We start from the raw sequence: 12,977 nt of genomic DNA, 5'->3' as shown, positions 1-12,977 counted from the left end.
AGACCCATCAGTGAACAGGGCATATCGTTTCTCTTCCTCTGGCAGCTCGTTATATGGTGGGGCCTCCTCAGCACGTTTCACCTCTTGTTCTGGTGACATCCCAGCATCTTTGCTCTCTGGCCAGTTTATGATCATTTCTACTAATCCTGGGGGGTCGAGGTTCCCTATTCGAGCCCGTTGTGTTATCAACGCAACCCATTTACTCCTCGTGGCATCTGTTGCATGATGTGTGGAGGGAGCCTTTCCTTTGAACATCCATCCCAGCACCGGCAGTCGGGGTGCCAGGAAGAGCTGTGTCTCAGTGCCGACCACTTCTGAGGCAGCTCGAATTCCTTCGTACGCTGCCAGTATCTCCTTCTCAGTCAGTGTATAGTTAGCTTCAGAGCCTCTGTATCCCCGGCTCCAAAAGCCTAGAGGTCGGCCTCGGGATTCCCCATCTGCTCTCTGCCAAAGGCTCCAGGAAGGACCATTCTCCCCGGCTGCGGTGTGGAGCACGTTCTTAATCTCCTGCCCTGTCCGGACTGGCCTGAGGGCCACTGCCTGGGTAATCTCCTGCTCAATTTGTTCAAAGGCTTGTTGTTGCTCTGGGCCCCATTTAAAATCGTTCTTCTTGTGGGTTACGTGGTAGAGAGGGCTCACAATCAGGCTGTAGTTTGGGATGTGCATCCTCCAGAACCCCACAGCGCCCAGGAAGGATTGCGTCTCCTTTTTAGTGGTTGGTGGGGCCATGGCTGTTATCTTGTTTATCACCTCCATTGGGATGTGGCGACGCCCATCTTGCCATTTTATTCCTAGGAACTGAATCTCCCTTCCAGGCCCCTTAACTTTCTGTCACTTGATGGCAAAACCAGCCTTCAGGAGGATTTCAATTATCTTCTTTCCTTTCTCAAAGACTTCCTCAGCTGTGTCCCCCCATACAATGATATCGTCAATGAACTGCAGGTGTTCTGGAGCCCCACCTTTCTCCAGTGCAGTATGGACCAGTCTATGGCAAATGGTGGAGCTGTGTTTCCACCCCTGGGGCAATTGATTCCAGGTGTACTGGATACCCCTCCAAGTGAACGCCACCAGAAGTGGCCTGCACTCTGGTGCTATTGGAATGGAGAAAAACGCGTTAGCGATGTCAATCGTGGTGTACCACTTGGCTGCCTTCGACTCCAGCTCATACTGGAGCTCTAGCATGTCCGGCACTGCAGCACTCATCGCTGGCGTAACTTCATTCAGGCCACGGTAGTCCACAGTTAGTCTCCATTCGCCATTAGGTTTTCTCACTGGCCATATAGGGCTGTTGAAAGGTGAGTGAGTCTTGCTGATCACCTTCTGGCTTTCTAGTCGACGGATCAGCTGATGGATGGGGACCAGGAAATCTCGGTTAGTGCGGTACTGCCACCGGTGCACTGTCTTGGTGGCAATTGGCACTCGCTGCTCTTCAACCTTAAGCAACCCCACCACCGAGGGGTCCTCTGAGAGGCCGGGTAAGGTGGACAATTGCTCAACCTCCTCCAGGGCAGCTATACCAAAGGCCCACCGGTACCCTTTTGGGTCTTTACAGTACCCTCTCCTGAGGTAGTCTATACCTAGGATGCACGGGGCATCTGGGCCAGTCACAATGGGGTGCTTATGTCAGTCCTTCCCAGTTAAGCTTACTTCAGCTTCTAATAGGGTCAGCTGTTGGGATCCCCCTGTCACTCCGGAGATGCAGATGGATTCGACCCCACTGTGGCTTGATGGCATCAAGGTGCACTGTGTGCCAGTGTCTACCAAGGCCTTATATTCTTGTGGTTCTGATGTGCCAGGCCATCGTATCCACACCTTCCAGTAAATCTGATTATCCCTTTCCTCCACCTGGCTGGAGGCAGGGCCCCTCTAATCCTGCTCACCATCACTCACTTGATCTAAGAGTGACTCCTGCAAGAATGACTTCCTGGTCCCCTCAAGAGGGTCAAGCATACTGTTGGCCATTCTATTCTGTCTGGGGGATTTCCGACTAGACACTGGAGCTGCATCTCTCTTGGAAGACTCCCCTTTCATGATGGTCTTCCCTTTCAGTTGCTGTACTCGTGCAGCTAGGGCGGAAGTGGGCTGTCCATGCCACCTTCTCATGTTTTCCCCATGGTCGTGGAGGAAGAACCACAGGGTGCCCCGTGGTGTGTGTCTTCCACTGCCCTTCTCTTGGGTGGGGAAGCGCCTGCTTCTAATAGCTGAGACATCGGCCCGTGCAGGTGGAACATAGGACATGTCCTGTTCCACTTTCTGGAGCCCCTGAGACAGTTCCTCTACAGCTGAAACCAAAGCATGTTGGGAGGAAGGGAGACTTCTCTCATATTGCCGGAGCTAGATAATCACTTCGTCCACTGTCTGAGTCTGGGTGTCTCGCCACCAGGACGCTACTGCTAGTGCTTTGGAATGTCCCTCTGGTCCACTTTGCAGGAGCTTCTGCCACATCAACTGTGTGCAGGGGGCCTGATCTGGATCCATTGGTGACTGCTCATCATTCAGATCACCATAGATCATGTCAAACACAGCCATTTCCCTGAGGTTTTGGATACCTTTCTCCATGTCGGTCCGCTTGCCTAACCGACATAGAACAACATCCTTGTAGGGGTACCTCTCCCTCACAGCGAGCAGGAGTCGCCTCCAAAGGCTGAGGGTTTGAGCCTGTTTCCCTATTGCCTTGTCAATACCAGCCTGCTTGGCTAAAGGTCCCAGCTGCTTGGCCTCTATCCCCTCCAATTCCAAACCAGCAGCTCCACTATCCCAGCACCGGAGCAGCCAGGTGCAAATTTGCTCGCCTGGAAGGCGGCCGAAATTCTTCCGCATATCTCGCAACTCACTGAGGGATAGAGATCGGATGATTACCTCTGGCTCTTCCTCCTGCTCTCGTGATGGGCCTGGTTCATTATCACCCTGTACATTGTGAGGGGATTTTTTGGTATATTTGGTTTTCCGTATCGGGGCGACTGATATTGGTACTGCTTGTCCCTCCAGCTCAGCTGCTGTGCTGGTGGAGGCAACTGGTACTGGCACTGTCTGTCCCCCTGGCCCAGCTGCTGTACCAGCAGGCTCACTTCAGACCCTGCAGCCCTTTCTCCCCCTTGAGGGCAGTGATCAGTGTTAAGGGCGATGCGGTAAGCACGGGCAAGCCCCCAGCACATCTCAGCGAGTTGCATCTGCCGGGGTTTGTCAGATTGGCAGCACACCTTTTCCAAACACTCCACCAGTTCATCAGGACTCTGCACTTGTTCGGGAGTGAAATCCCAGAATGTTGGGGGTGACCACTGACTCAGGTACTTGCCCATCTTCTCCCACATACCTAGCCATTTATAACTATCTGCCCTCAGGGCAGGTTTCCGGGTGGTGCTATTGTTGGAGAAGTACCGCATGGCCCAAAACAAGATCAGGCAGACATTTAGAAAGCACAGTGCCACAAGCACACTGGCCTGGGTGCTCCAGGGATAGCTGAAACTCTCAAAACCCGAGAGAATCTCTTCCCCTGGCTCACCCATAGAGGGGGTGAGACCCCAAACAAAAGCCCAGGCAGCAAACAGGTACCGGTTCACCCCCACAAGCAACGAAACGAGCCCATTATAAGCAGACAGTAACCAGTAGAGCAGAACAAGTCCCTTGATACATTTTCCACCGAGAACAAACACCAGCACTGGGAACACACAGGGGATATAAGGATTAATCCAGCCCCACCACCCAAGCAAATTGGCCAGCATTGCAAATGTTCCTTATCAAACAATACAAATAAAAACAGAAAAAAAAAATTACACCTAACAGATGGTTCTAACACACCTTCTCCTTTTGTCCTTATCTCAGTCTTCTCCAGCCCCACGTTGGAGCGCCAAAGTTGTGATGGTTTAGCCCCTGCCGGGGTCTGAGACCACGTGGCCGCTGCCCCTCCCCCACAAAGGGAGTGAAATACAAAGCCCCGAGACTGAGATAAGGAAAGGTTTAATACAACAGAGCAACAGCAACACAACAAACAATAACAATAAGAATAACAGTGATACCAATGAACAGAGCAAAGTATATATCGATACAGCAAAGGGAGAACTGGCTGCGCCAACCCACGTGATCACTCAATCACCGATTCTTCCTGCGGTCGTGCCAGGATGTGATGTCAGCATGGCATATGAATAACCCAGCTAGAGCTTCCCCCCCACTGCTGGGGAAACTTAACCCTATCCTGGCTAAACCAGGACAATAGGGATCTGGGATCCCCAAGACCACACCTTGCCAGTAACGATGGCACTGACATAGTCTTTTCCTTGTCCTGTGCCACTTGGTGCTCTGCCCCATTAAGCAGGAACACTACAATTTCCTTAGTCCTCCTTTTGCTGTTGATTTACCTACAGATGCTCTTACTGTCCTTCACATTCCTCACCAGTTTCAACTCCAGCCTAGCTTTGGCCTTCACAGTTTTATCCCTGCATTCTTAGATGGTGCTCCTGAAGTCCTTCCTGGAATACATCCCAGTCAATCATTGCATGGAAGCTGTCTCCCTAACTTCTATAAGGATATTTGGTCATCTTCTTGCATCCTTATAGCAGGAAGAACCAGAACCGCTCAAAATATCCAAGATAGGGACACCATGGCTTTATATGACGGTGGTCTTTTTTTCCCCTCTTTCTTTCCAAATAGTAGCTGACACTTGGTTCAGAGTTTGGTTTTTTGGCTCTTGCAGAGCATCAAGTACATTTTTTTCCAAGGAGCTATCAATTGCAATCCTGAGATCTTATCCCTGCTTAGTAATGGCCCATCACTGCTCTGAGGTAATGTTGCTAAGACATGTCACAGGTTTTCCTCTGAAGAAAACAATGCAGTTGTAAGGAAGAGGCAGATGATAGCAGACAGAGGAAATGTGCCGGATGGATCCATCTGATATGGATGATGGGCTTTATGTATTTCGTAAGTATGAAAAGACTCAGCCTTCCGTTTTGACGAGGTGTGGGACAAATCGCATTGGCTGTGGACATAGAAAGAATGATACGCTAAGGAGTGTACCCAGAGCAAATTGCTCTATAGCAGTGACGCACAGATGACCAAGCTGTGTGACGGATTTCATTTTGATACTGCTAGGGATAAATTGCTATTTTGGGGGAAGTACTAATTCACTTTTAGGTTTTAGATCAGGTGCTTGCAACTTTTGTTTACACCAAAATAGCTTGACTAGACATAGATTAACTGTGGCCATTGGTGTGTCCAAGTTGTTTCTGTTACAAAGAGGATACTTGTACTTTCCTGCCTCATTTAAGTACGTTACATATTCTGAAGTGCTCAGATATTTGGGTACAGAAATGCCTTTGCTGCCTTGAGTGCTTTCAGCTACTTTACACTGGTGTAGCCAGCTGCTGGAAAGCAACTAGATCTGCCCAGCTGAGCAGACTCTGAATCTGGAGAAATCTGATTGGAATTCCCAGTGGAAAAGCCACCACTCCCTCCCTGCTTCCTCGCTAATCCCTGCTGCAGCTCTAGGGCCTGGGTGTGGACTGCAGCTGAGCAGAACAAGTGGTTAGACTGTATTTTGCAGCTATCCCCTCCACAGAGCAGGCTCCATCCAGTGAGATGCTTCAGTTGCGTAACTGAAGTAATGCTCGGTAAAAAAGTAAAAATCAACAGTGTTAGCTAATAACCTGGTCTCTAAGTAGAAGCTCTGAAGAAAATCTAATCTTAGTATCTGAACATTTGGAAACAAGTGTCTTTTTTTAACTGCTGAAGGGGAACAAATACAGCTTGCCTCATGCACAAGTTGTATGGAATAGGCAGCGGTTTCCAGCGGGAGGAAAAGGACATTAAAAATAGAATCCCAAGCCTCGTTCACCATTTGCTTGTGATGCTGGACAAATGCCATCGTGAACCAAGTCTGCTGCATATTATTTCAGTAGATGTTGATGTCTCACTTCAGAGCTTTGTAGAAAATAATTTTCTTCGGAGATATCTCTGTAAACACACACATAGCACTGCGTGTGTCCTGTTCTCATTTAATGTGAAAACCCCAATACAAATGACCTGATAATACTTTTTTTTTGGTGTTGATTTCAAATAATTATGTGAGTGAAAATTAGACTGTGAAGCTCTGTAAGTGTAACCCCTTAGATGATAGCATGTTTTTGTGAACAATCTACCTTAGTTAATCCTCTTTAGACAGAAGGAATACATGAAGTGTTATGAGCCTTTGGGAGCCAAGCCAAATGCTTTGACTTGCTGATAGCTGAATCCTTTATGTCTCCCTTTGCAGATAAAAACATAAGGAAGGGGAAAAGATCATCAGCAATATAATGAAATACTGAAGTTCTGAGTTAGAGCTTAGTCTGGGCAACTGGGAGATAAAAAATCCCTGTAGTAACTGGGTGATGATGATGGACTGTGGTGGTCTGTCCTCTCATCTGTTCCTCTTTTTCCCTGGTAGAGATTTGGAGATGGGGATAACACTCTTGGCTCAGATCTCCTAATTTTTGATGCAGACATGGGGACTCGAGCTCTTAAGGCTCTCTATAGGGGAGAGTTGGTTGGCTTAATAAGTGAATACAGTGTAATCCTTATTTTCAGCAGGCAGTGAAGCTAAGACAGTGTGGTGGAGGCTGCATGGCCAGGCCTTGGCAGGCAAGTGAGATGCTCTGAGCTTGAGCCCTGGATGTAGAAGACAGGTCAAAATTGAAGCATGTGTTGCTTCTAACCTTTTCTCATTTCATTCCTGTCATGATGGTGAGGAGTTAACTAATTTATAGTGGTTAGTAATGTGCCTCCAAAATCTTAAAAGCTGTCCAGCCACTGCACCCTTTGCCACTTACGGTAAACGTGACCTCCTTGTACTGAGAGCTGTGGTAAAACTCTTAGTGGAATCAGATATGAGTAAGGGAAGTGGAAATAGGGAAACAGCTACTTCACTTTTCAAAGTCCTCTGGAGATGGCCCAGATATGATTCCCTCCACCTCCCATATGTTTTTATACAGGTGTGGTTTTCTGCCAGCGTTGATCTTTAGTGTCTGAACCTGTCTTAGCTTTTGATAATTGGTTTGGTGTGTAGGAATAGCAAGGAGAATGTTTAAACTCTACCAAATTACTGCTCTTTTTATTCAAAAGACAGAAACATTAGTTTGAAAAATAAGGAAGCAAAATGCAAACAGTACTCAGAAAAGTTTATTTCATTCCTTGACTAAACTCAACATTGCCTTTTGTCAGGTATGCCTCCAGTTAACTTAAATCTCCCCAACTGGAGAAAGAAAAGGTGATGAGTGATGAGCAAACATACTATCGAGCATGGTTTTCAATATTTCTTTCTAGGATCTGAGCTACTTTCCCTCAGGTTCTTCATTTTAACCCGAAGGATTGAACTTTTCTGTTGGCATTTCTGAAGGGCTGTGCATATTCCTGAATCCTGAAAAGTAGACTTGTTCTCCCCTTTCTGCACATGAAGAGATTGAACTGGTCTCTTGGTTAAGGTGTGATGTGGAGGTTCATGTTATCTTGAAGCAGTTCCCATTTTTGGCCTGAAGACTGATCTTGATCGAGTGAGGTTGTTTCGGTTCCACCCCTGTGAGCTCAGGGAGGTTTCCTGCTGCATTTTGCTTTTCAGGGAAACAAGATTCTCCTGAATGCTTTGCCCAGCAGAGTGGCCTCTGAAAGAAACAGGGTGAAAGGAGAAGCAGCTCATGCACACCCCTTCGTCTCCAAGTCTAGTGTACTGTCTTGCTGCCAGCCTTGCACTTACCTCCTCCAGTCTTCTTGAAGGAGCCGAATATAGACATTTCTGTTCTTCCCCATTGGGTGAGGTGTTTGTGCTTGCTGCAGGTCTCCATGATATTTTCTTTGGTCACCTCTGCAGATGAACAGGGAATGCTCTTTTTTTTTTGGCCATTCTGCATTCTTTCTGGTTCTGTGCCGTGAGGATGCCAGCACTGCAGGGATTTTCAACCCATTTTTTTCTGCCCTTTAGCTCTCTGCTGTGCTGTATCACACACTTTTCTACATTCACAGCCTGGCCCTGGTTCCTGATGTGGTGTCTGGTTTCAGAAAGAAGTCTCGAGCAGTTGAGTTGTGAAAGATGCTTAGGAGCAATGCTTTTGTTTACTCAGAGATTTCATGGGGACATCTTGGTATGTTCTGCAGCACGCAGTGCAGCTGAAACTGCCTTACATCACATAGCTATGCAGGTTTGGGTTAACTGTTGTTTTGGTTGTAAAAGAGGAGCCTGACTGACAACTGTTTTTCTGACCACATGCCTACATTATTTTTCCAAGATAAATATAGAAGTCTGACTTGCTGAGCAGAGCAAAATGACTTTATGCAATTAATGTGACATGCTTAATAATGCTTGGAAGGGTGCAGGCATCCACATTTATCAACCTGCCATGGCTAAAAAAAAAAATCTGACAAGCAATCCCATCACAAACACAGCACATGTTTTTCTAAAACAAGGGACCACACGATGCCCAGTTGGTATTACTGCTTTTGAGACAAGACACTCTATTTTTCCAAGAGAAACTTGTGTCATGCCAGAAACTCACTTTACCCTTGGGTTGTACTACAGAGTGACAAATCCAATTTACACATTTTTTTTCTTTGCCATTTTAATGTCATAATTACTTTCCCATTTAAACAGCTTGTTCCTTGAATACAAAGTATGGTTTGGTTATTAGCACTGCAGCGGCACCTTGGTGAAATAAGGTCCAACCAGCTATCCATATTTTTTCCAGTCAATAAATGATTTTTAAAAGGTTATCATGACATAAATGAAAAGTTGAAGGATCAAGTAATTAGCATACAATATGCAGCTTTCCACACCTAGTATTTGTATACAGCTGCATTAGTAATTCTGTTGTCTGGGGAGGTTTTAATTTGAAAAGGAGGGCAGTCCCGAGAGGTGTCTGCTTGAAGACGAAACCTTGTTTAGCTTGAGAAGAAAAAGCCTCAGCCATAGCTCCAACCTCTCTTGGCTCAGGTGCTAGAAGATGTTAGAAACTGCTGTTTCCTCAGTACTCATTTTACTGTAGCTCTCACTGCTGCAAAGACAGCTGTAGCAGGTTCAACCTCCTGTAGCTATTGGGACCTACTCTGCAGTATGTCCTTACCCAAAAGGTAGAATATACAAGTCACAACATTTATTCATCAGTATATAAACACCAGATGCTTGGCTGGCTGCCCCTTGCAGGAAAACACAGAAGTAAGAGGGGATGGGGAGAAGAAGGGGAGTTTAAGCTGCCTCACATGCCTTGTGCCAGTGAATTGCCTGGTTTTAGTACTAGGTGGAAATTTAATTTCTGTGTTTTGGCTCTAGCTCCCTGCCTTACTTTCAAGGATCATCAGAGGAGGGGCCAGAAGGACAGGGACATGGGAGGTATTGACCATTGAAGCATGTAGCTGGGGAGAAGGGGATGAAAACGGTGGTTACCAAAGTGGGGATAAACTGTGTTTGAATCCAGAGGTTAAAAGTACTATAGCTTGTTTGTCTCCTGAAACAACCACTTTCCCCAGTGCTGAGCTCACCACAAAGCATAGGATTGGGAGAAGCCATATAGATATCTGTTGGAGGATGTAGTTTTATGCTTGGGGTTCTGCTAGAGTGTGTTGCAGGCTGTATCTGACCCATGTGCCTGCATTGCCTTTCTATGGAAACTAGTGCGTAATCCTCGTCTCAGCCCCATGTGACATTGGCATGTGGCCATGTCATACCTCTTGACCCCAGAGATGAAATATACTCTGGACTGGTAATACCCGTGTTGCAGAAAAGATCATCCAGGCCATTATGTATGCAGAAAATTCATTCAATAAGTGTTTTGTCTGGAAAAACATTGAACATCTATCCCATACACGTGAATCCACCACTGCTCAAACATAGATCTATGGTAAAGGGTCTTTGCATTTGTGCTTTTGCTTTCACAGTTTTTCTTTTTTAATTTTACATTTTGTAATATTAGAAAATAATACTTTCTGTCTGGCATGCTGAAGAAATACAGATATTTTCACTAAGAAAGTGAAATACTACATGTCAGAGGAAAATCCGTTTGAAATATGTGGGAGTTTTGCCTGAATAAGTACTGAAAGGTTTGGTCCTTGGGATGGGAATAGACCTTGGAGTTTTACCAAGGTGCTTCAGAGCTCCTTGTTCCTATTGCTTTTCTTTTTCAAATATGATGACTGGAGCTGTCTGGATGCAGAAGTCATTTGAGCTAAAAATAAGTATCTTTTAAAACAGGATCTTCATTCTCTGGTCTCTCACAAAGTCTGCTCAGGTATGAAACTGTGTATTGCTTTTCGTGCTGATTTTCTAGGCTGATGTTTAATCTGTGTGAACTGTGAAATACTGATTTTACTTATATGGAAAAGGCCAAGCTTTTGAGCAAATTACTGTGTTGCTAAAGATCGGAAAAGCTCCTTTGAACTAGTTTCTTTACTAACCTTTAAATTGCAGGCATTTTAAAATAAAACCCATCTACTTTCCACTGTTTATAGAGACATTGAAGGAGAAATATAGTGCTCTTCATGCACATGAGAATCAGATTCAAAGAGGTACAATAAACATTAATTGTGACTTCTTGTCAGGTTTTCCTTTGTAAGCCTACAAGTTCCCTGACAACCTTGCAATTACGGAAAGAAATATTAAAAAAACCGCACAGAGCAGATGTGATTCTGTGCCCAGGGATTATTCTGTAACCCTGAAAGGTTGAACTGACACCACTTTTGCAAAAGAAAGCAATGGGTGAGTGCCTATATGCTTTTTCACAAGTGATATCTGACTTAAGAAGTACCTCACCAGTTATCCTCACTGTTCTAGAGAGGATATTGAAAATTAATACAATCTCACGCTTCTAAATTATTCAAAATTGGTGTATTTACAGACATAGAGGCATTGTAAAGCTGGATGAGCACTCACAAGCCATAACTTCAAGGGTAAGACTCGTATGATGTAGATTCTGTAACAGAGGACATCATGGTGTAGTCTGCAGGTTTTTGGTTTCTTTTTCTTACTGTATGAGCAAGACTGGATGCTTGCCTGTTATTTAGGACTTCTTATCTATAATGACCATAAAGGAGGTGAAAAGGTACAGTAAATTTTAAACTGGTGTGCTGTTGGAGCCAAAGTCATAAGAATTGCATTTTTGAGACTCAATCACCAGTGCGAACTTCTGTGTTGAAGTGGGAAGTTTTCCTTCAAGGCACAAACTACCTTTTCCAGCTTGGAGTGAAGAGCTGGAAATTGCTGAAGAGTCTGTCCCTCAGAATGAGGGGAAATGTGGTGAGATGCATTGTGTAGGTTGGGGGTTTATCTTTCATTGAAGTATCCAGACCGTTGTTTCTAAGATGGCATGTTACACTCCAGAAGGAACATCCTTCTGTTTTCACCTTATAATTTTGGTTAATTCCATGCTTACAGACACCATTATGCTCTCCACTCTTCAATTAAAGAAATGAGCTCCCAAATGTAGCAAGTAGCCCCCCCTGCTTTTTTTCCCCCTCCTTCTTGATAAAAACACTTCTACTGAACCTGAAAGCAAGATTTACAAAAGAAAATCTTTGTCCTGAGAGCAAACACTGTGGTTTGATTTCTCCACCAAGACTCCAGGCTTCTCAAAAGCTTAGTTATAAGCATGTAGGATCCTCAGCTAAGAGTTATATAGCATAGGAAGTGCTTGTAATAATTTATGAACTGGAATTAGAGTTGTAGAGTGATTTCTAATGCTATAATGCTTGTAATACTGGAAATAGCACTTTCATACAGTGTGCCATAAGTGCGTCATACGCTTAATTACTAAGACATAACTAGCCGAAACAATAGCTATCGTGCCAAAATTTTTTCTTTTTTCCCTACAATAAAGTGATGCCAAATCTGTAAAATCATGAACTGAAAATAGTTGAAAATAGTATAAAATTTAGTGTCAAAAGACTCAGGACTAGGTATGAGCTCTGAAGTTTAACAACAAGTGAAGTTCTAACCCTTGGTCTTCGTGTGGCAATATGCAAATATTCGGGTAAGGAATACGTAAGGGACAACAGCTCTATACTTCATGTTGGACTTTCCTTAGAAGAAGAAAACACCTCTTATGCTGTCCCGTCAGAGACACAGAGGGCATGCAACCTTTATCTTCCTTCCACAGACACACGTGTTTATGGTGAGGGAGAACTGGAGAGGCCACCCCACAGAATGACACCCATTGACGACTCCTGTGTGCTCATATTTCAGTTTCCACTCTCTTAAATTAAAAAAAAAAAAAAATATATATATATATGTATACTTAGCAGAAGTTCACTTTCCATGCTGTTTATGAGACAGACTATATGCGAGTCATGAGAATGATGGCATATTCAAACTGCAAAGTCTTTTACATTACATTTACATGAAACAACATCCCAGGCCAATTCTTCCCTGACCTACTTGAGCAAATAATTCTCTTGTATACAGAGATCATGATTTGTCTCATTTTCAAGTGTCTGTTGCTAGCAGTGGTTGGGCTAGAAAGTATTTTGTTTTCCTTAGCTTTTCTGTTTGTATTTATCTGTGTGTGTGTGCGCGTGCGTGTGCACATTGATGCATGAAAAGACAAGGCAAACGTATGATAAACGCTAACATTTGAAAAGGCTGTTTTGGAGTATTAAAGCCTACCTGTATTGGGATATCATACACCTATGACAAAGACAATCTTTATTACCCTGATAAGGAATTGGTAGGAAAACAACAGTGATTTATTTTTAATTGAAAAAGAAGTTGCATGGTTTGAATGACTCCACATATTGTTAACATAAAATGGGGATAAATCCAATGAATTGCTAATTGTTTACATAGAGGCATTGTAAATCTAAATGAACATTCATACGGCATGACCTTACTGATAAGACCTTATATGATGTAGATTCCACATCACTGTGTAGTCTGCTGTTTAACAATTATTTTTTTTTTTTACCATATGAGGAAGACTTGATGTTTGAAAAGATGTATGATATTGTTAGCTTTGTGGCTGTCAAAATGTTTTCAG

This window comes from Strix uralensis, chromosome 2 (genome assembly GCF_047716275.1).
Source record: "Strix uralensis isolate ZFMK-TIS-50842 chromosome 2, bStrUra1, whole genome shotgun sequence".
NCBI classification, from domain to species: domain Eukaryota; kingdom Metazoa; phylum Chordata; class Aves; order Strigiformes; family Strigidae; genus Strix; species Strix uralensis.
This window is presented reverse-complemented; position numbering follows the sequence as displayed.